Here is a 25202-nt window from a genome sequence, read left to right as displayed (position 1 = left end):
TATGTAAATTAAATGTGGGCTTTGTCTATATTTACAACAAAGTAGTGTAAAATACAAGTACACCACTGTTCTAAACTCTAGAGTCAGTCAATTGTTTGAAAGAAATTAATAGTTTTATTCAGCAAGGATGCATTAAATAAATGTATAATGTTAGAATGAAAAAAAAATGTATCACAGTTTATCAAAGGAATCAAATACATTCAAATACTTTTGATCAAATAAATGGAGCCTTGCTGAGCATAAGAAACTTGAAACAAGAAAAAATGTTTTAAATTTACTGACCCCATGCTATTGAACAATAGTATACTGAAACTATTTAGTGATTTCAACCATTTCATATGGCACAACACTGAGACAGCACAGAGTGAATAACTTATCATAAGCAGTGTCTAACAAAAGTGAGTGGATAACACAATAGTGATTTAACCAGTTGCTAACTTCAGGTTTGTAAATGGCAATACTGTTTCGTGTTTCTTACCCAGCTCCAATCATCAGTGAACGTCTGACTGTGCCGTCATTGTGCTCTATGCCACAGCTAGGATACTCTGCTCCGGTTCATTTAGGGATCTGCTTCACAGAACAGTTTGTCATACCTGAAACAGATGAAATAGAAACAGAAATAAGGCGAGAAAAATAAGAAAATCTTTACAGAATAATTTGACCTTTTCCTCAAGAAACTTGTAGCCTAATCCATGAACATTCCTGCAAGCAAGACAGTTTCTTCTGCTCATACTCTTGATCAAGGATCAAAGATCAATGACATAAGAGTATGGTTAGAAGAAACTATGTCCCGCTTGCAGGAATGTTACAGCTGTATACTGATTGGGACATTTTTACACAGTCCTGTGGTGATGATTTGGATTCACTGGTGGATGTAACATGCTCATATGTTGCTTTTTGCAGGGACATGGAAATTCCCTGTAAACGTGTTAAATTACATTCTAATAACAAACCATGGGTTACTAAATCTGTTAAGTCCTGCAAAAAAAAAAAAAAAAAAAAAAACGCCTTTAAACAGGGAGCAGCCTCTGATTGCATATGGCTACAAAATAGTTGCCAGCAGCCATGTCACCCTGTACCCCAAGACTGGTTGCCCACTGAAGCTAAGCAGGATTGAGCCTGGTCAGTACCTGGATGTGAGACCTCCTGGGAAAACCAGGTTGCTGCTAGAAGGTGTGTTAGTGAGGCCAGCAGGGGGCGCTCACCCTGTGGTCTGTGTGGGTCCTAACGCCCCAGTAAAGTGATGGGGACACTATAGGGGCTTTCGCACCGGAGGAGCCTTTTCAGAGTTCCTAGAACTATTGCCGGAAGTACCCGGATTTTGGCGCGTTCGCACCGCAGGAACTAGGAACTATTTTAGTTCTAGGGACTTTGAAGGAACTAATTTAGCTCCTACTTCAGAGTAGGGTCTAAACCAGCACTATAGGAACTATCCGTGACATTAGTGTACACTGATTGGTCGAACGCACGCAAAACACCAGCACCTGCCATTTTTAAAAAGGTTTTGTAAACACACAGATTATAGACTATATATTTACTCCACAAACTAACTCTACGATCAAGGAAAACAGTGATAGACAGGCCTCTTAACCTTTACGTTGAGGATAAAATCCAACGCAACTTTGAGGGGACCAAGCGAAAGATGATTATGTATTTCTGCTCAGCTAGCATTACTGGACATCAACCACACGGTATACACTACTAACTTTTTATTACTGTCTAATTTCTATTTATAATAGTTCTATCAAATAACATATTAGACAGGACTGTTAGACAGATCGTAAACTAATGAACACGGAGAATGCAAGCATTGTTTGTTTGCTCAGGCTCTGGCGTTCTCAGCGCCGTCAAAATAAAGGTCCGTCACGCCGTCAAAATAAAAGTCACAACAACAAGCGCGGCTTATGTCACTTCAGAGTTCCTACTGGCGGTGCGAATGCAACCAGAAAACATTCCTAAGGGAACCATTAGTCCTCGGGGAACCATCATGGTGGTTAGTTCCTAGAACTAAAACTGTCAAAGAGCACCGTCCTTCGGATGAGACGTTAAACCGAGGTCCTGATTATCTGTGGTCATTAAAAATCCCAGGATGTCCTTCAGAAAAAGGAGTAGGGGTTTAACCCCGGCATCCTGGCCAGATTTGCCCATTGGCCTCTGTCCATCATGGACCCCTAATCATCCCCATATATACACTGACTGGCTTCATCACTGTCTCCTCTCCACCAGTAAGCTGGTGTGTGGTGGGCGTTCTGACGCAATATGGCTGCCGTCGCATCATCCAGGTGGATGCTGCACATTGGTGGTGGTTGAGGAGATTCCCCCTTCCTTATGTGTATCTAGAAAAGCGCTATGTAAATGTAACGAATTACAAAAGAGTTGAAGATTGAAAACTAAACAAAACTACTAAGTAGAATTGGAGAAAAAGAAAATTCTGGTTCAGCTTGGGCGAGTATAAAAATTATAGCAGGCCTTCACAATTTAAACAGCAGCACTGTTCACTGTTATGTTAGATGGTTTTAACTCAGATATTGCATTTGCAAATGCTCTCAACTGTTTTTTTTGACAATTTTGGATTTTAGCAAAGAAATTCAGGAATTGAGTCTTAAACTTATGGATAATCAGCATATCAACATTGATCTTCAGGATCAATGCTTTTAATTCAGTAAATGTGAACAAAAGCCCTGCTCATGATAATATCTGTGGCCGGTTACTTAAATCACGTTCAAAAGTCCCCTCTGGAAAGATACTGTGGTTGTATTTTCAGTCCGGTCACTTTGACTTCAGTTTTAATGAAGATTTCTGAGAAACTGGTCAGGTCCGAGATCTTGAGGCAGACTGAACATGCACTGGACCCCTTGCAGCTTGCATAAAATCCACAGAGAAGTGGAAGATGCAGTAACATTGCTTAATTTGCTTTTTAGACATTTGGATGGAAATGGGACACATGCCAGACTTCTATTTATAGACTTTTCATCGGCTTTTAATATATTCCAACCCCACATTTTAACCAGAAGGCTCTTACAACAGTTTGAGTTAAGTAGTAGTCTGATGGGTTGGATTCTTGACTTTTTAACCAATAGGACACAGAGAGTGAGGGTCAATGGTATTTTGTCTGAATGAAAAAGCTCTTCTATAGGGTCTCCTCAAGGGTGTGTGTTGTCACCTTTGATATTTATTCTCTACACAAATATGTGTCAGAGCAGTTATGACAATGGAACCATCATAAAATATGCAGTTATGACAATGGAACCATCATAAAATATGCAGATGATTCGGTTATTGTTAGTCTGCTTCCGGAGAATGAGACTAGCAACTGCCCAGTTATTGATGATTTTGTACACTGGTGTGAGGAATCTTACCTCCAGCTTAATTTTTCAAAAACTAAAGATATGGTCATTGATTTTAGTAGGAACAATAGCATGAATGAAGCTACTTTAATGAAAGGTCAGACCATTGAGTATGTGCAAACCTTGGGACTATTATTGATGCAAAATTTAACTTTGAAGCTAATAGTGCAGCCGTGTGCAAAAAGGGTCACCAGCGCTTAACTTGTTTAAGGAAACTATTACACTTTCATATTGACCAAATGATAATGAACATGTTTTATCATGCTTTTTTTTTTTTAATCAGTTTTGTCCTTTTCCTTGGTGGTATGGTTTGGTCATTCAAAGAAATTCCTTAAAGGGGCGGCAGTGGCTCAGTGGTTCATGTAGATTGTATACAAACCGGAAGGTTGGTGGTTCAATCCCCGGTTCCACCTGACCAAGTGTCGAGGTGTCCTTGAGCAAGACACCTAACCCCAGCTGCTCCCGACGAGCTGGATCGCCTTGCATGGCTGACACCGCCGTCGGTGTATGAATGAGTGAGTGAATGGGTGAATGTGAGGCAATATTGTAAAGCGCTTTGGTGGCCATTGGGTCTGTGAAAGCGCTATATAAATGCAGTCCATTTACCATTTACCATTTAAACCACATAGTTAAATGGTCTAGTCGATTGGTTGGTGAGTCACAGTTGTATCCAGCATCCCTGTATACTAGACAGTTACAGACGTTGGCTACTTCTATTTTAAATGATGTCTCCCATCCTTTGCACAGTGAGTTTCAGCTTCTTCCCTCTGGATGGAGGTTTTTAGTCCCAAGGTGCAGAACAAAGAGGTGTAAAAACAGGTTTGTTCCTGCTGCTTTAACCTTGTTGAATAAACGGTAGGGGTATTATGTCTGTGTATACAGTGAGGAAAATAAGTATTTGAACACCCTGCTATTTTGCAAGTTCTCCCACTTAGAAATCATGGAGGGGTCTGAAATTGTCATCGTAGGTGCATGTCCACTGTGAGAGACATAATCTAAAAAAAAAAAAATCCAGAAATCACAATATGATTTTTTTAACTATTTATTTGTATGATACAGCTGCAAATAAGTATTTAAACACCTGAGAAAATCAATCTTAATATTTGGTACAGTAGCCTTTGTTTGCAATTGCAGAGGTCAAACGTTTCCTGTAGTTTTTCACCAGGTTTGCACACACTGCAGGAGGGATTTTGGCCCACTCCTCCACACAGATCTTCTCTAGATCAGTCAGGTTTCTGGGCTGTCGCTGAGAAACACAGAGTTTGAGCTCCCTCCAAAGATTCTCTATTGGGTTTAGGTCTGGAGACTGGCTAGGCCACGCCAGAACCTTGATATGCTTCTTACAGAGCCACTCCTTGGTTATCCTGGCTGTGTGCTTCGGGTCATTGTCATGTTGGAAGACCCAGCCTCGACCCATCTTCAATGCTCTAACTGAGGGAAGGAGGTTGTTCCCCAAAATCTCGCAATACATGGCCCTGGTCATCCTCTCCTTAATACAGTGCAGTCGCCCTGTCCCATGTGCAGAAAAACACCCCCAAAGCATGATGCTACCACCCCCATGCTTCACAGTAGTGATGGTGTTCTTGGGATGGTACTCATCATTCTTCTTCCTCCAAACGCATTTAGTGGAATTATGACCAAATAGTTCTATTTTGGTCTCATCTGACCACATGACTTTCTCCCATGACTCCTCTGGATCATCCAAATGGTCATTGGCAAACTTAAGACGGGCCTTGACATGTGCTGGTTTAAGCAGGGGAAACTTCCGTGCCATGCATGATTTCAAACCATGACATCTTAGTGTATTACCAACAGTAACCTTGGAAACGGTGGTCCCAGCTCTTTTCAGGTCATTGACCAGCTCCTCCCATGTAGTTCTGGGCTGATTTCTCACCTTTCTTAGGATCATCGAGACCCCACGAGGTGAGATCTTGCATGGAGCCCCAGTCCGAGGGAGATTGACAGTCATGTTTAGCTTCTTCCATTTTCTAATGATTGCTCCAACAGTGGACCTTTTTTCACCAAGCTGCTTGGCAATTTCCCCGTAGCCCTTTCCAGCCTTGTGGAGGTGTACAATTTTGTCTCTAGTGTCTTTGGACAGCTCTTTGGTCTTGGCCATGTTAGTAGTTGGATTCTTACTGCTTGTATGGGGTGGACAGGTGTCTTTATGCAGCTAACGACCTCAAACAGGTGCATCTAATTTAGGATAATAAATGGAGTGGAGGTGGACATTTTAAAGGCAGACTAACAGGTCTTTGAGGGTCAGAATTCTAGCGGATAGACAGGTGTTCAAATACTTATTTGCAGCTGTATCATACAAATAAATAGATGAATCATATATTGTGATTTCTGGATTTTTTTTTTTAGATTATGTCTCTCACAGTGGACATGCACCTACGATGACAATTTCAGACCCCTCCATGATTTCCAAGTGGGAGAACTTGCAAAATAGCAGGGTGTTCAAATACTTATTTTCCTCACTGTATGTATATAGGTATACATGTATACATGGGCATATATGTATATAACTAATTTTTTATGATACGTCTTGAGTGGTGGAGTCTTGAGCACATGTATCATGTTATTGTTATTTTGTTGTGATATATTGGGATTTTTATGTGTTTTTGAAAATTGTGTGTCAAGAATGGATGCTATTATCATATTTTACTGCAAAACAAATTTACCTGCGTGAACAAATAAAGTACCCAAACCTAACTTAACGAAGGAGCTCACTAAAATATTTTCTGCAACCTGAAGGCTAAGTTATCACTGTGTGCTTATCTCTTCTGAGGTGGTGACCAATTTCAGATATCATCTATTAACACCAGCTAAGCCTGTATATTGGTTGTTCGTTTACGTCGATTGGCATATCCACTTCCTGGGATAAACATCTGATTGCAAACAGCTTTAACTGCTTCCACAGCAGGACAAATTCAACCCACAGATTAAATGTACTATGAAATATCATCTGATGGTGTTGGCGGTTGTTTTAGTTGACTAAATGAAAAAATGGCAAAGCTAATGCTGTTGTAAGATGTTAAGAGGAGATCAACTCCAAGCTAATTGGCCAGTTATCCATAAATGAAATCTGTTGTGAGGGAAAATGAAACTGGCACAGCACATTCGGCCTAGGCGTTAAGTACACTTTCACGTCAAGGAACACTGAGTTACAGTCTTTAAATAGACCATAAATGATGGAGAAGAAACAAATACATATTAGTAATTGCATTCGTGATGAATTTACAGGCTTGTCGACAGCCTGGTCGTTAATGTAGTGACGATCCATCAACCACAGTGAGTGGAGAGTGACTGTAACTCTTCACCCCACAATTAATCTCCGCCATAACAGTTTTCCGGCACCCGAGGAGAGGCTTGTTAAATTAAAAACTGCAGTAAATCACACCGTAAAGAAGGTATTGATCATTTTTCATAAAATGGGAATATTGACAAAGCACTTAAATCTGATATTTTCTAGTTTATAACATTATGTTGGATACAAGGCTCATTGGCAGGGCTCCCATCCGTCACAAAGTAAAAATGTTATAGAATATTTTTAAAAAAAAATAGATATACCAGTAATGATTAGACATGATGTAGATAATTCATGACGATTCAGCCAAGTAGGGTTTTAAAAGGCTACATAAGCAAGCAACACTAATTTTAATGGTAAAATGTATTTAATGCTTCTCAATGCACTTCACAGATGCTGATCTTTAGGTTGTCTGTCTTGGAGTCAGTGCTTGTTAACACCTTATTTACGTGCGGCTGTCTGCTGGGCATTGTCAACGGTTACTATTAAAAGCCTCGTCTTTCATGCCTGTTTCTCACCTAAATCACAGAAGCTGAAAGATGAAATCCCAGCAATTTAGAAATTCCTTCATGTCATACTCTGATGGACTAGAAGGAGGAGGGCTACAAACAAAAGAAGCGTGACATCACGTATCAATGAGAAACTTGAGCTAAGCTCAATGTGCCAGGTCACTTCTTCTAGCTACTGATAGTAATCCCTTGTGAAATGATCATTCTTTTGAACATGATCTTTTCAATTAATCAGTTTATCTCATTCACGAATTCAGTCTGAAAAATCAGTTCACGAATCAAACATCACTTATAGACATGCCAAGGAAAGGCTAGTGCAAATATCATAAGTCTTCAGTGAATAACAACTTCAATTTCATCCTGATTCTCATTCAAAACTACCAGATGACTTCAGAAGATTTGGAAAACAGAAATCATATGAGGGTTTGGAATGAAACGAGGGTGAGTAAATTATAGGGGTGTAACGATACACGTATTCGTATTGAACCGTTCGGTACGAGGCTTTCGGTTCGGTATGCAAATATTACCCCCATTTTTAAAACTAAAAGTTTGAAGATGTAGGAAAACTCACACTTATTTAAAATTTATTTTAATAAATATATATATATATTAAAATCAAGGACATTTCTCTGCCATTTCTTCCTTTTTGCCGTATCGAAATGTACCGAACCGTGACACCGCTGTGTCGTATCGAACCGAACCGTGAATTTTGTGAACCGTTACACCCCTAGTAAATTACAAAATTATTTAGCTCATATTTTAATTAGCTCAATACTAGGATTCAACTACCCTTTCAAGTAAGCACAAACAAGAAATTGTGAATGCCGTTTCCTTCCCTGTTGTGGCACATCTGAGTGAAACCACTCAAACGAGAGAAAAAAATGTAGGGTGGGATTTTGTCCATCAGGAATCAATTGAATTGTCATATTTTCATTTTTATGATCGTTTCATGTGAGAGCCAAAGAAGATTGTCAATTTTGATTTCATGGTGACATTAAAGGGTTAGTTCACCCAAAGATGAAAATTCTGTTATTATTCACACTCAAGTCATTCAAAACTGTAAGACTTTCGTTCATCTTTGCAACACAAATTAAGTTATTTTTAAAATCTCATAATTTATTATTATTAATCAATAATAATTATCAATTTATTATTATAATTTATGTTATGTTTGTCCCTCCTCTGTAAGTCCAAGCAAGCAAAACTTAAGTTTTGCAGTACACAATTATAGACAATTATATATATAAATATATATATAGACAATAAATATAGACAATTTTTTGGGGTTAACTATTCATTTTAACAGGTCAAACTTTCTCCATTGTTTCTTCTACACACACAAACTTGTTATTCATTCATGTTTGTCAAGATATGAAGGGGAAAAAACATATCCAAAGTGAATGAATGATGCATTTAAATACAGGTTGTCAACCCTGTCCATGTGTAGCGTTTCATGTTTTCCATACACCAAATAAGGACGTACTTTAGCTAAAAGCCCTAGAGGGTTAGTTACTGTTCAGAGCAAATGCCATATGCTTGAAAAAAAGAGAGAGAGAAAAAGAGAGAGAGAGGTATGCACTCATTTACGTGGCAGCTCCCTCAGGTCACGTCTATCCCTAGAATGAACTGAGGTTCTTCTAAATCCAGCCACCATCACACGTCTGCACGCACAGATACACACAAAAGGCAATTAAAAAGCTAACTGAAATTAGTCTGAGACAAATCTCAAAAGAAGAGAGTGGAGTTTAAAAGACTAAGAGAGGAGGAGATTTTGAAGAGTTGAGATTTTGGGGGCGGGGGAAAACAAGAGTTTGAGGTTGAAGAGTTTATTCTGAAGAATACACAACAAGCTTCTTCAATTCTCCTTTTGTAGAGACAGGAAAAATTATCATTAACATTAGGGCTGGCGATATGACCAAAATCTTACATCACGATATGAGGAATTGTATTTCACGATATATATATATATATATGAGTTACTTTTGCTTTAAATAAGGTTTTGATACCATTGAAATTTCATAATTCTTGGCACCATTTTCAATATCACAAAAAACTAATACTAGTCTAAGTTTAAAAAAAAAACACTCAATCTTACTGAAGACGAGTAAACAGTGATAAAGAAAGCAAAGAAACTAATTACAAGCATATAGGAAAACAAACTACATTAGAATACACATGAAATAGACCTACCTGAAAAATTTCAAGCTCTAGAAATAAGAAACACTACATAAATTGTATAATGTAATTAAATAGAAAAAAAACAAAACACTGCATAGTCTTCACTGTGTAAATTATACAATTATTCTCATTAAAGTTACAAAAGTGATTCGGTAATTCTTTTTGTTGTTTGATGAACATTAATAATGACAGTAGGTAAATTGGATGCTGCCACTTTAAGACTGACTGCACGGATCCGATACTTGTGCGCTTTCTTTCTCAACTGTTTACGTTTACTTAAGACATAAATGACTGTTTACTTACAAAGACATGGTCACTTTGACACATAAGTACGTGCATTTAATAGTTCAAGCTCAAAGCACTCAGTTCAGTTCTCACGCGCTTTAGAAGCAGCGGCTTCATGTTTAGCATGCGCATATAGCGAAATAAGTTGTCTTTCGCTGCTTACGGCGCTTCAACGGTTTAAAATCACTTGTTTTTAAACCGCAATACTTAAAATGCATGCAAAGATGAGCTTTCATGACAGCTTAGCACAGCAACGCCATGTTAGCGTAACCACGATAGAGACCATAGTCCAAATTCTCTACCGGTTGACAAATTTCTACTGGTTAATCGTGTCTACCGGTATATCGCCAAGCCATAACCCATACTTCCAGCTGCAATATGTCCCAAACATAGCAATAGAGACTCAGACATGCATTGAATATGAAAACAAAAAACACCTAGACACATCTACTCTATAAAAGCAACTATGATGTTCTTTAGAACAAGGACATATCCAGGAGTCCTTGTCAAGTACGTTCACAATGTGCAGAAGTGTGGAATCCATTAAGAGCGAAAGTAACGAGAGTGAGCACATGGCCACATTTGAAGGAAATCATCTCACACTTCATCTCCCCAGCTCTGTCTGCGTAGACTGTGTTCGAGAGTAATGGAGGTTTCAGCTTCAGATGATAGAAAGAATAAAAGCGGGGAAGGTGGGAGTGTGGTAGAAAGAAGCTGAAAGGGGAGCGGAGGATAAAATATGGCCAGTTATCAGATGTGCACTTGAAAGCACCCCATTCTTAACTTACTGCAGGCTGGCAGATTCAGAGCCTGTGAGAATAGATTGGACAAGAACATCTTAATATCTGATTCGGAGGAGCCTGGAAACGGTCAGCCTTTTGTTCAAATAGAAAAAGAGAATAAACAGTTTCAAAAACAGTCAGAAACCGACCCCTCCTTGAATATTGCCCAGCATCCCTTTACTTCGTCTTGCCCCATGTATACCACGGACAACATTAAAAACAATAAGAGAGCCAAAACAACAGCTACAAAAGCAACATCAAGTGTCTCAAAAAGGAGAAAGACCTCTTTGTTTGACCCTGTGGACACATACCAGAGCCCCAGCACTTTTTTGTGGCCCTATAAATGGCCCGTGTGATCCGACAGCCCCTCCTCCAGTCAGGCCCTCTCGCAGTGGAAATGCGACCCTCACCGTCACAGTGGATTATGGGAACAAAGAGAAGCTGGGAGTTTGAGTGTCGCAGTAGGGGAGATGTGTGGGGCCTGTCATAGTCTCTCAGGGATATGGTGCTCATCTGTAAAATTCCAATGGCTCTTGAAGAGGCTTTGCATACATTCTCCCGTTATCTCTGCACTGCCTCCTGGGATTCTTAGTCTCATCTCATCGTCTTTCTCAGGGTCCAAAATCAACTTTTTGCCACACATGCTAACAGCGGGTAACTGGCTCTTTTACCAGCTATGAAAATGTAGTTTACATTGATTTAATAAACAATACACACTACTGTTCAAACGTGTGGGGTCAAGAATTAATGTCTTAAAAAAAACTTCGCGTCAATACGATTTTTTAAAGACATTAATACTTTTATTCAGCAAGGATGCATTACATTGATCAAAAGTGACAGTAAAGAAATGTAAAATGTTACAAAATATTTCTATTTCAAACTAATACTATTCTTTTGAACTTTCTATTTAAAGAATCCTGAAATGCATCACGGTTTCCACAAAAATAATAAGCATCACAATCATTTTCGACTGTGGTAATAATAGGAAATGTTTCTTGAGCACCAAATCAGCATATTAGAATGATTTCTGAAGGATCATTTCATGTGACACTCTCATGCATGTCATGCTGAAAATTCCCCTTTACCATCACAGGAACAAATTCGATTTTAAAATATATTTAAATAGAAAAACATTTATTATATGTGACCCTGGATCACAAAACCAGTCACAAGTAGCACGAGTATATTTGTGGCAATAGCCAACAATACATTGTATGGGTCAAAATTATCGATTTTTCTTTTATGCCAAAAATCATTAGGATATTAAGTAAAGATTATGCTCCATGAAGATATTTTGTAAAGTTTCCTACCATGAATATATAAAACAAATATTTTTGTGAGTAAATTCAGCAAAATCGCAAACATAAATGGACAACTTTAAAGGCGATTTTCTCAATGTTTCAATTTTTTTGCACTCTCAGATTCCAGATTTTCAAATTGTTGTATCTCAGCCAAATATCGTCCTATCTTAACATACAATACACCATACATATATATATACATACATACTGACCCTATAATTTTGGTAGTGTATACCAAAAAAACAACAAAGTCAATAAGTAATTAATATAATAATGTAGAAAACATAAATAAATAAAAAACACATTGAAGTTTGAAATTTATAAACGGGGATGTAGGCTACAAGATCAATGAATGTCAAAATTTCAGTGGCAGTGCAGCACAGAGCAAGTGACTTGAAAGAGCAAGTGAATGTTTTGTTAACATGCCTGAAATGCTCTTATTGCTAGTATAGGCCATTGTTATTGTTGTGCCCTGTAATTAGACGGTTTGATTTGTATAGTCACTTATAGAGGGTATGCACGTGACAGAGTGACAGCGGTTACGCCCACTGAGTGGCAGCATTGGTTTTCAGCGTGAATGGCGCGAAAAACACAAAACACATCTAAAATGGGAAAGAGCTTTGAGACTGACTGTACAAATGGATTTGACAAGAAATCTGAGGTATATTTGTACAGACTGCCGAAAGCTACAGAAAGCAAATGGATCGCTGAAATTCACAGAAACAACTGATCTCCAGGCGAAACACGGATTTGCAGTTATCATATTGTGTCAATATCTTGGATTTGGGGGTAAAATCAAACCCTATAGATTGCATTGTTATAAATTGTATTGACAACTCATCAATTAAATATTTTTATTTTGCATAATTGGATGTTTTTAAATAAACACTAACAAAAACTAGACAATATGGCGAAATACAATTCAAGTCAATTCATACACTGTTGACTTGGGTTCTCTCACTCCATATCATTCTTTTGTAGCAAAGGATCTGGGTTTTATTCTGGATAGTGGCCTAAAGCTGAACAAACAAATCAATGCTGTTGCCAGTTCCAGCTTTTACCACCTTAGAAGAAAATTAAGAGAAAAGTTAAACCCTTCCTAAGAGTTCTGAGATTGTAATTCATGCTTTTATTTCATCACGGCTTGATTACTGCAATTCGCTGCCCGTCTCATCATTGACTTCAACTGGTCCAAAACGCTGCAAACGGGACCTTATTGAGTCTAGTTTATGTTCATTGCACTGGTTGCCTATTCATTATCGTGTTGAATTCCAAATTTAGTTGTTAGTATACAAAGCGTTAAACAATCTCGCTCCTCAGTACCTTTCAGAGTTGTTTACTGAACACTATCCAGTCAGATTGCACAGATCACAGACAAGTCATCTACTATGGGTACCCAGATCCAGACTACTACTAACTGGCCCGAAGTTATGGAAAAAAATGCCACTTTCTATCAGAACAGTGACCACAGTGTCTGAGTTTAAAAGTATTTTGATAACCCATTTGCACTCTTGTGCTTTTAACGTCTTGTGAATGTTTATTTTAATTTTGGTGTTAGATAGGCAATTTTGTACAGCACTTTGGTCAACCAAGGTTGTTTTAAATGTGCTTTATAAATAAATTAAATTTGAAACTTGCATTTGGAGCTTGCGTGTGTTAATTTTGGACTCTGGTCTTTCTCTTGCCATCTCTCCATAAATGGAGAAGGGAGATCCTCACTCTGGATCGAAGGCCTGCGACACTTTAGCAGCTGCTTCATAAGTGCTTCCCTGCCGAGTGTCTCAAAGATATCTCATGATTTTCAGGAACTCTCTCTCACAACCTCCCCCTCTCATTCATCCATCATTCTTGCCTTCTGCAGATTTTGTGGTAGATGTTTTAACTTCGTTTCTCATAACTGTGATCTCTCTTTCCACTCATCATCAAATCTCAGATCACTGCGAGAGTTAGGCATGGTAAATTAGGCAGCTGCCTTCAAGTGAGAAAAAGAGTGGCATAGAATGCAATGGAAATTTTTTTTTCCTTTCGTTTCTTGACATCTCGCACTGTCACAATCAAGTTCAGCTGAAGTACAAATCAATTCAAAGCAGAGTCATTCCATATTACAAGAGACCTTTTCCGCAGCACCACTGTGAACTGAAGACCCAAGGCATTCTCCTGAAAGCTCTTGCCATAAAAAAAATAACACCCTTGAAGGAAACTCTTGGAGTGCTCAAGTGCAGACATGGCTCAAAAGGAAGCTTAAAGGCTACTCACACCAAAAGCAAACGTGGATTGCTGACAAGTGACAACTCATTAGTAACACTATATACACAGAGTGCCAGGGCTCCAGACTAACTTTTTTCTTACTGAAAATGTATAAGGGCACACCTTAAATCAAGCTGCAACAAAATTATTCACATTTAGAGCATTGAAGTGCTGGAAAAAGTTGTGTAGAGCTTGAAAGTTCTTGAACAGTGCTTGAATTTCACTCTCAAAAGGTTGTACGAACCCTGAATTGAATGTAATTACCAATGGTTACAGTTAGCGTTACTAAATCCATGATGAACGTTGGTGATTTGTGGACAGGAAAGTCTTCTATAACTTGTTCATTCATGGCAAAACATTTCTCAGTTTCCACGTCACTGCTGTTTGATCTGATATGGTTTATAAAAGAGAATTCTGCACTGAATTTGAATATTATTAATTCTGCAGTGAATTCAAATGATTTCTCACTGGATCTCCCAGTGCTATTAACAGTGTCGCATGACCAAAGATCGGCCCACAAGTGAGCGCGATATCCCATAGTCATGTGTTGTACTGAGTGAACCAACTAAATGAAAACAATGAAGTATTTATGAGTAAGTCATTGAATCATTCATTCAAACCAATTTTTTTTAAATAATTCATTCAGATTCATTAAGCAATTTAAATAGAGTGTGGCAATTATCATTTTGTCAGAACCTCTAGTAAATTACATGTTATAGAATCTCTATTTGAAAAAAAAAAATGTGATTCTCAATTTATCCCAAATCGTGCAGCTCTACATCAGAGTCACCAAAGCCCCCAAGCCCAGCAAATTAAAAAAGAAAGAAGTACCTTTTTAAGTCCAGACTCGATCCCTTACATATTAAACAGTTGCACTGAGGCTGAGATTTCAAAGTTCTGGTTTAAAGGGAGGCTGTTCCATCCTCCTCATAAACCAAAGACGTGGGATCGCACAAACAAAACAAACAGACGTTCGGTCAGACGGCTGTGGGCTCATGCCTGGCTGCCGGGATATGTGTGCGATTATTCACTGATGACGAGTTCAGATGGGCTAATGCTTCAGTGACAGCACCGAACAGGCCCACTCGCAACCCACCAGCCCGAGCAGAGTGTTACTCATGGCAGCCTTCTGCCGATTACAGAGATACGAAACACAAAAACACAAAAAGTCACAGGAGCATCTTGTGACCTCTGACCCTTGTGTCAGTCCTGAGAGCGGAAGTAGGCTACGTCTCCCAGCTGTTAACAAAGAGATAAGCGCCACATTCTCTGCACCTTGTTTGCTTATGAAAGGAACTTGCATGGAATATTTATCAGCTGATGCTTGAAATCAAAAGCCTTTGAGCGAAGAGTGCTTCAAAAAGCCAGGGCCATATCACAGCATCTCTGTCAGGGTGATATGAGGGCAAGGACAAAATGCACAAAATGCAGCAGGAAAGAGCTTCTGAGGAGCAGACAGGAAGAGGGAGAGGATTATTCATCCATATCTGAACTTTGCATAAGCGCCAGGCATTATTTACTAATCAAAGGCTTGGTATTCATATCAGGATTTATAATTCATACTCCATGAGAAGAGACTGTCACAGTGGGGGGGGAAATCAAAGACACAGAGAGAGAGAGAGAGAGAGAGAGAGAGAGAGAGAGAGAGAGAGAGAGAGAGAGAGAGAGCGAGAGAGAGCGAGAGAGAGCGAGAGAGAGAGAGAGAGAGAGAGCGAGAGAGAGAGAGAGAGAGAGAGAGAGAGAGAGATGGGGATGGAAGAAGCAGTTTCATAGATATAGATGATGATGATCTTCAGCGAGCATCTGGAATCAAGTCTTCCCATCAGTCTCTCCAGAGGTCTTTTCAGTGCAGCAAATGGATGTTACCAAGCCTGGGGCTGACACCACACAAATCAAATGCTTGAAACAAAACCCCAAAAGTACAGAAGAACTGTCGAAAATTCCTATTCTTGTCATTGTGACAAAGCTTCTCTGCACAGAGGCTACAAACGACAGCTGGAAGTCTTCTAGCATGTCTGTACTGTTTGTCAGTTTCTTAATGCTATTTCTATGCAAAAGGCAGCAACACACAGGAGTCATGGTTTGGTACATACCTCGGTTTTGGTCACGGTTCGATACGAGTTCGGTAGAATCGGTACATTTCTGATTCCTGATGGCACAATGCCAAATGATTTTGTCTCATTATAATAGCTGAAACAATTTAAAATACTCTGTCCTTATGGTCATACAGATAAGGTAAAGGGTCTTTGAGTCTTTGTGCAATAAAGAAAACAGGATGCAGGATTTCCTTTCTTTAAATTTAGTGGAGCGCATCGCAAAAAGTAATCGTAACTCAGTGTATAGGCTACTAGCAAGCCATCTGCATGCCATCTGAACTCTTGTTTTGGGTTGGTCTCTTCTTCTTCTGCTCTTTTTCCTGTTGTGGCGATTAGCAAACAGGACCCCAGGACCCCTGACCCCAGGACCCCTTCACCTGTGACTGACTACATATTCATTGTCTGACTGTATGCACCGAATTGTGACATCCATACTAGGGGTGTAACAGTTCAAATAGCTCACGGTTTGGTTTGTATCACGGTTTCTGTACGGTTCGGTATGTGTTATGTCCAGGGGAAAAAGGACTACTGTCAAATAAAAATAAAGAAAATAAGAACAAATAATCTAACTACAAGCAACAGCACAAATAAATACAACAGAGCAAAGATACTAATAAAATAAACAGTGCATTTCAGGTTTTTCAGGTAGGTCTAACATTAGTTTTCAGGTACATAAATCGAATAAAGTAATCAAATGTAAAATTACATTACATATTTGACTGTATAAAATAAAGATTAGGCTAATCCTTATTAAAGTTACAAAAGCTATTCAATCAAGAGCAGTGAGTACCCACACACGCACACACACACACACACACAAACACAGGCTTGCGAGTTCTCTTTAAAGTCTTGCGCTCGAATGTTTAAATTGGCAGGGCTTGAATGAGTTTAGTTTAAACACAGATAGAAACGTGTGCTGTTCAGGTCTCACCTGCGTTCCTGCGCTATGAACACCCGGGTGATGATGACTTAATGACTGGTCATCTTCGAGCATACGGCACTCTCATTGAACAATGTTTACAAAGAGTGACCACTTAATTCACATTTTTTTGATTATCGCTGTTGTAATGTATTATTGGTGAGCCATCATCTGCATCATTCGAAAGAAACATACATTAGCGGAACTGTCTTTTTTACGCTTTGTTATTTTCAACAAACCATATTATCAGATCTGAGGTGAACTGCGGTGCAAATGCGTACCGAACCGTTACACCCTAGTCCATAACGTGACGGTTCGGGACAAATATACCACTACTACACCAATCCACTATTTACAATCTACCAACATCAATAGTACCAGTACTTTGATCGATGCCAAAACCTAAAATTACACAATGTCAAGTTTAAAATATAAACTAGATTAGTAGACAAGCTAGAAATGCAGAAGAAAAAACATAAATAGGGGATTTAGTAAGCGCCTTTGTTTATATTATATGTCTTTGTTAAGTCTATAACAAAGAATAATATAACATCTGTAAAATAAAAGAACAAAAAAGAGGTTGGTCATACAGAGATAAATGTAGGGTCCTACAATCATGTGCGTAAATTTAAGTTGATTAAATATAGGCGGCTTATTTTACATATTAGCCTAGACCAACATTGATAACAATAAAAAGTCGCATTTATAGGTCAATACTGGTAAATTCCTCTATATAGAACACAAATAAAAGGCAAATGTAACAAAAGGCAGCCCTGTAACAGGAGGCTGTTATAACTGCACAATAATATGAGGTTAGGTATATGCAAGAATTCACACATTCAGAGACACAAATGCACAATGTCAAGTATAATATTTTATAATAGGTTCACTGCGTTTTACCTTTAAATTAGAGGTGAGATGAATGTGTCACTAAAATCATCCCCAATTCTCATCATAAAGCCAATAGAAACCAGAGGAAAATGAAATGGCAGCTCAGACTCCGTTTTTTTAAACCGATGTAGAATCAGGAAAGAGTTCAGACACAGACGTTCAGAGGACCGCCACGGCTTGATTAGCCAAGCTTATCTAACAGCGGCAAAAAGAAAAACTACTGAACAAAGAAAGTCCTTTCTGATGGATAAGATGAAGCGCGTGACAGAGGGTGACATTTAGGAATTACCTTTAATCCCATAGCAGGGACTTGCAACACCATAGCCTAGACGTTTCAGAGCTTTTCCCAGTCAGTGTTTTCAGAGCTTACTCAAACAACCATTATGACTAGTCAGAACCACTCAGAGACATTAATTAGAGACGACAAACTAGCAAACAAAACAGAATTAAACAGTGCTGACACATCGGAGTCTATATAAAGTCTTTGGTATGCGTTCAGACAGCAGCATATGGCAAGTTCTCAGAGGCCGAACATGAGTGACTGTGACAGAAACCATGAGCACAAATGGAAAAACATCAACGCATGGAGGCTAAATCTGCATTATACTTAGTTCCATCTCATCAAACTCTCCCAAAAACACTCCCTACATGAAATGTATATAAATATTCACTTTATTCAGTTTTCTTTCTGCAAGCTTGATTCGTGTTTCAGATTTTTATACTTGCCAATGCCAACATTTTCAAATGGCCCAACCCTCTACAATGCGAGCAAATCACTCGCACATGCGGCTAAATCTTTCTGGGCGACTAAGTAATGTCTATCATTATAGGCTAATAAATTCTTAGATTTTGCTCGCCAGTGTGTGTGTGTGTGTGTGTTAGAGGATAAATAGAAGTTCATATTTTCACTCGGTGAACACACAGACTGAGCGCTTGAGAGTTTTGCTCTCAGTCAAGCGATCTGTAGCCAACTATTTCTATTCAGCTCAATGGATGTGTGCAGTGTACCTGTATTTGACAGACAGTACACTCTAGTTTGAAGGCGCACAACTCACGGTCGATTTGCTGAGAGCGCTGGGTTTCTCACACACATGCAAAGAGAAAGAGAGCAAGAGCCTTACATACCACACAGAATCGACGCGCTACATGTAAATAATATTCTTTGTTGTATTCTCCTGTCAAAATAACGGAGTTCATTTTGAATTATTCAGCTTTTAAGAACAAGCGGAAGATATTAGTGATGGGTCGTTCGCCAATGAGCCGGCTCTTGTGGGTGAACGTCGGGAGCAGGTTCGCATATCGCGAACCTGCGATTTTTAAAAAAAAATATAGACTATAGAAATTAAATCATTATGTAATAATGAAATAATGAATAATTACATTTTATTTAAAATAATTGACTAATTCAAAGAACAACAAAAAAATAATGATATAGGCCTAAAGGCGCACACACATTCGTTTTGACTGTCCGATCAGCCTCACATTCTGTTCCTGTCAATCATACACGCGGCGTCAACCAATTATACTGCATGGAGGAGGGCCAAGCCAACTCACACACACACACACACACACACACACACACACACAGTCAGACGAGTAGTTGAAACTCGGAGGAGAGGAAAAACAGCTGTGAAAACAAAAGCAGGAAAACGAGTAGGAAGCACAGCAGCATTTGGAATAATTTTAATGATGTAGACCATGTTAAAGCACAGTGTAGAATTCGCCAAAACAAAATCTCATATACAGCCGGTTCTACGCACAACCTACAACGGCATATGCGAATTGTGCACCCAAATGTGAAGCTAGCGGAGCTTCGAGAAACTAACGGTCCCGCTAGTGATGGTGGTGGAGCGACTGGAGCCAGCACCTCCACACGTGGAGATGTATCCACTCAGTCAAGTAGGCCTACTCCACGACCCACAGCAAAGCAGTCTTCTATAATGGACCAGTTTATGCAGAAGTCAATGTCTGTAGCAAAACAAGGCCAAATTCATATTGCATTGGCTAAAATGTTTGCCACCGATTTCCAGCCATTTTCGATCATGGAGGACAGTAGTCTAAATTCAATGTACACAATTCGATGCAGGAAAGTAATTTCAAAATCACTTATTCCACAACTGTATGAGAGCACAAGGTTTTCAGTACAGGAAAGAGTCAAAAAAGCTACTGCAGTTTGCCTTACCACTGACTGCTGGACATCAAGGATAACCACTAATTACATGTCAGTTACATGTCACTTCATTGAAGATTTTTCAATGTCTAGCTGTCTTCTGGAACTGTTGAGGGTGGCAAAAGAATGGCACATAGATGGAAAAGTGGTCTGTTGTGTTAGTGACAATGCAGCTAACATAACCAAAGCAATGAAAATTTTTAAGTGGACCCATCATCCATGTCTTGCCCACACAATCAACCTGATTGTAAGAGATGCTCTGAAGGTGATGAAGCCCACTGTGGACAAAGTAAAAGCAGCTGTGGAATACTTCCACAGGAGCACAGTAGGTGCTGAAAAACGCCAGATGGGAATGTCTGAGCTAAGGCCTAAACAAGACTGCACTACAAGGTGGAATTCAACATTTTATATGTTGAAACGGTTTCTTGAGTCAAAGGATGCCATCATCTATACCCTGGCCATTGTCAATGCACCTGTTGATCCTCTGATCCAAGAGGAATGGGAAGTGGTGGAGGAGGTGTGCAGAGTCCTGGAGCCCTTTGAGCAGGTTACTTTGGAGATCAGTGGAGAGAGGTACAGTAAGCAGTTATTTCTACATTTTATCCTGTATTTTATATTTAATATTTATATTTATATATATATAATCTGTTCTCTCTTTTTAGCTATGTGACAGCCTCAAAAATGATACTCCTATGTAAGGGTCTGCAGCGAATCACAGCCAACCGCCAAAGAGAAGCAAAGAGTTGATGGACACCCTATGTTCATCAATGGACAGGAAGTTCCATAGAATGGAATATAATCACGTGAATCAGAAACCACGGCACTTGACCCCAGGTTTAAGAAGTTAGCCTTCAGTGATGCCATAGCAAATGATGAGGCTCTTCAAAGAATCACCTCAGCAGCAGAGAGGGACAGCCCCAGCAGTCAGCTGGCTCAGACACCAGGGCAACAGGAAGCAGAGGGATCAGAAGAAGCAGAAGCACTAGCAGTAGGGCCACAAACGTCTGCTGTTTGCATGCTGTTTGATGAGAGAGCAACTGGGGATGCAGCACGAAGGAATCCCTCAGCAGATGCCATAATGGAGGTCCGATCCTATTTGGAGGAGCCCCTCCTCCAAAGATCTGCAGATCCTCTGAGCTGGTGGAAGAACAACGTTCACTCTGAGGGTCTTCTCGAAAATAGGACAAATAAAATTACTGAGAGAAGAAACCGCATCAGCCCCTCGAAAGTGAGGCAGCTTGCATTTCTGAATGCAAATCTCTCATAAAATAAAAATATGGTCAGCATTGTGTGTGTGTGTGTGTGTGTGTGTGTGTGTGTGTGTGTGTGTGTGTGTGTGTGTGTGTGTGTGTGTGTTCATGCTACAGTTATACATTACATAACGAGATAGTTCATGCTGGTTATAACATGGCAATAAAGAAGAGAGAATAAGAGGGACCAGTTTAATCCTTTCAGTTATTTATTTTTCTTTAATATGGGTTCTATTATGTTGTTCAGATTGTATTTGTTTTGAATGTTGTTTCTATACATTAAATAGTTGAAATTTAAATGCAAATGTTTAATAGTATTCTTTTTTCATAACAAATCAATGCATTTTTAAAGAAATTGTGAGACATGAGTATAATTTAATTTAATAATTTAATTAGAATTGTTTTCACACCCATCATAGTCAAAGTCATAGTTAAAACATTTATTTTTTAAAGAGCCGTTTGTGAGCCAAAAGAGCCGGCTCTTTTCAGTGAGCTGAGTCAAACAAGCCGGCTCATGAAAAAGAGCCACAATGCCCATCACTAGAAGATATGTCGGTTTCTCCGGTAGTGGGCGGAACTAATGCGCAAATGGCAATCTCATTGGCTGGGATTCAACCCTGTTTTGATTTCAGCAAATCAGTTTGAGCGAACGCTGACAACGTGATTAATATTCATGAACCCAGCAGCTAATCAATCCTTAGTGCGTTGTATATTGTTATTTGCAGTGTTGGGGGTAACTCATTACAAGTAACTTGAGTTACGTAATCAGATTACTTTTTCAAGTAACTAGTAAAGTAATGCATTACTTTTTCAATTTGCAATAAAATATCTAAGTTACTTTTCCAAATAAGTAACGCTAGTTACTTTTTCACATTTATTGACTGACAGCTCTCCTGTCCCTATGTTGAGAGAAACAAAGTGAGGTGGTGGTGTGTGCGCTGTGTAAACATGATGGTTATTGTAGTTCTAGAGTAAATGTGAACTTACTCATCTCACTGCTCAAAATAAATAAAAACAGTAAAATGCAATCTCAACTTTTTTTTTTACTCAACTTTTATAATTAACTATTAAATTACACAAATATACTTTGTGAATTTAATCTCACTTTATTAATGTCTTTGCTGCTGACCTTCAATGATCTAATTCAACCATACTAATAAGCAAAAATTACTTAAGATTTAGAAATAAGAGTGTTGAACTTCCTTCTCCTGTATATTATTGTTCTTTAATCCAGAACAGCAGCGCGAGCGGCACCCTTTACTGTACAAGCGTAAATATACATTTCCTTCAGCCTGAGGCTTATTCAGTTCACTTTTGGTGTGAAAGGGCCTTAACATTTGCCAAAAATATAACTTTTTTGTTGGTTTTGTTATTAAAAAAACAAACAAGCAAGCCCAGCCCAGGTGAGAAGAAAAAGTAACGTAAAAGTAATGTAACACATTACTTTTCATAAAAAGTAACTAAGTAATGCAATTAGTTACTTTTTTGGGGAGTAACGCAATATTGTAATGCATTACTTTTAAAAGTAACTTTCCCCAACACTGGTTATTTGTAGTAGAATTTGTAGTAGTAGCCTAGTATTATCTTTTAATAATAATTTATATTATCTATTCCTATCATCTTTTTTTTTACAGTAACTGAATGACCAACAATATCTTAAGCATCACCAGTCCTTAGTTGAGTTAAAATGACAAATATGCATTCATACATGGTTTGGTTACCAAGTTTTACTTCTAATTACTAAAGTTCTATCATTAAATAGTGCTTGATTATCATAATATAGTGCTTGATTGACTGATGTTAAGAGTGTATGTTCAGATACTTAAAAACATAAACTGATTTGGCGAAATCGAAATATATATACATTAGGCTATATATATCAGTCTGGCGAGTAAACAAAAAAATTACTAGCCAATGGCGATTCTATTGGTGTGCGTAGCCGTAGAGGGTTGAAATGGCAAAACAAAAACAAAAAAGTTAACTATAAATTATTTATTATTTAAAACATTGAATATTTTATATATACAATATTTTTTGTAATTAGCAATAACAAGCTATTTCACACTCATAAATGAAACTCAATGGCAGCTATAAATGTATGAACTAGCCTATAATTTAATGGAAAACTTTGTTATGTGGTGCCAAAAATGGCCTATTTATTTATTTATTTATTTATTTATAATGATCAAATATTTCTGATACTTGCATGACTCATTCTCAACTCATTCTCAAACTCAAAAACAAAAAATATGACAGTCTAGAAGATAATGTAAACTTTTTACAACAAAACGATAAAAACATTGTTTCATGTGTTCCAGATGTCTTGGTTAATAAAACCACAGTAAATGATTAACAAAATCACAGTTACACAAGAACGCAAGTACAGTGAGTTGAGCTACAGCTCCGTCAACTAGGGCCAGTTGCATAAACAGACTGTGTCCTAAGAACTAGTCTGACCAACTAGAAATTAGCCAAGGGGCAAGCAGTCTTACAGTATCAAATTAGACCAATCTACATTTTTATATAACTGAATACTTAAAAAGTTTATGAACAGTCTAACAGAAAATAAATTTGATGACTAACTTGTAAGACTAGTCTTGGAAGTTTTTGCAACCGGCCTCTGGTATGAAAGTTGATATTAGTTTTGATATTAACAAGGAGATGCTACAAAACATTCATGAATATTCATAAAACAGAATGCAGATTTCTTCTTTCTGTTTGTCTCTGGAGCAGCAATGTGCAAAAGGTGATCTAAGGAAGCCACTTGACTCCTCGACCATACTCGTCTTCTAAACCTTCTGATAAAAGTCCCCCACCCCACCCCACCCCCCACTGCTGAGCTCCCTACCTGGCATCATGACAGTAAACAGGGAGAAAAATCCTCTTACTGAGCATGTGAAAAACTCTGTTCCCTAGTGAGAGAGCCCACACTGGGCTCCCCAGCCCCCACTCTCCAAACAGGCTGAAATATTCCACAGGCCTGCAGGGAGAGAGACAACTAACTAGGTGCACTGGGTTTCTGAGAGCGTGTGTGTGCCTGCAGTACAGCACTATGAGGAGCAAAGTATAGAATTTTAGTGCATGACTGAAATACCGTGGGTCATTTTAAGGTGAAAATATGCTTTAGCCCCTCTGAACCTGGAATAAACTGGCACGGTACAAAATGCAAAACTCACTCTTGTCTGCACCTAACTGCAAATTAGAAAGACAGTGCCAATACTGATTATTAAAACAATTGAAATCTAATCCTGAAAAATCTCAGCTGTATTTTAAGGGCACTTAACGGGAGAGCACAAGCACACCAATATGAGTCATATCATCCTGCATCCACAGAGAGCTTTTTCAGATTTCAGAGCGTTCTTTGATGTACACTGCTGGAACTGAATCTAAACTTCCTATGGAAATGACATGTTTCAGTCAGAGGGCTTTCAGGGCACTCAACACATTAACAGATTTCTAAGCTGTTGCTCCTCTTCAAAGCGAGCACAAAAACGTATTTGCAAGGTTTACGATTACCATGCCCGTGTATATGAGTGTTTCTCTGCAAAATATCTGAAGACAGGATGCACAGCAGGGGTTATTCAAGGCTGTCTGCTTGGAAAGTACTTCCTGGTGAAAACCCTCAGTTTTCTCAACAACTTTGTTTCTTGCCAAAGAAAAAGACAACAGGCTTATTTTGAAAGCAATCATCAAATAGAGACAATTCCGTTTCCAATCATTATCGCAACTGGTAACTTTGCAAACTTGTTTGAGAGTTGTTTTTTTAGAAAGGAGGTGATATAGGATGTTTTCCCACAAAGTCTTAAAGGGATCATAGAATGAGAATTCAAATGTTCCTTGATCCTTTGACAGTTAAGAGTTTGTTATACTATAAAAATACCCTGTAAGTTTCAAAACTCAAAACTTTCTTGTTATTC

General features: G+C 38.6%; 1 protein-coding gene across 1 annotated transcript in view; it reads right to left on the bottom strand.

Moving 5' to 3' along the window:
• The window catches only part of glceb (glucuronic acid epimerase b), a 61215-nt gene that overhangs the window by 20141 nt on the left and 15872 nt on the right, over positions 1-25202 (bottom strand). Inside the window, exon 2 of the mRNA XM_079866661.1 lies at positions 479-593. The gene's annotated coding sequence lies outside the window, so the exon portion shown is untranslated. The remainder of the gene's footprint in view (positions 1-478; positions 594-25202) is intronic.

The sequence above is a fragment of the Squalius cephalus genome, assembly GCF_949319135.1.
Source record: "Squalius cephalus genome assembly, chromosome: 3".
In the NCBI taxonomy this organism is placed as follows: Eukaryota; Metazoa; Chordata; class Actinopteri; order Cypriniformes; family Leuciscidae; genus Squalius; species Squalius cephalus.
This window is presented reverse-complemented; position numbering and strand designations above follow the sequence as displayed.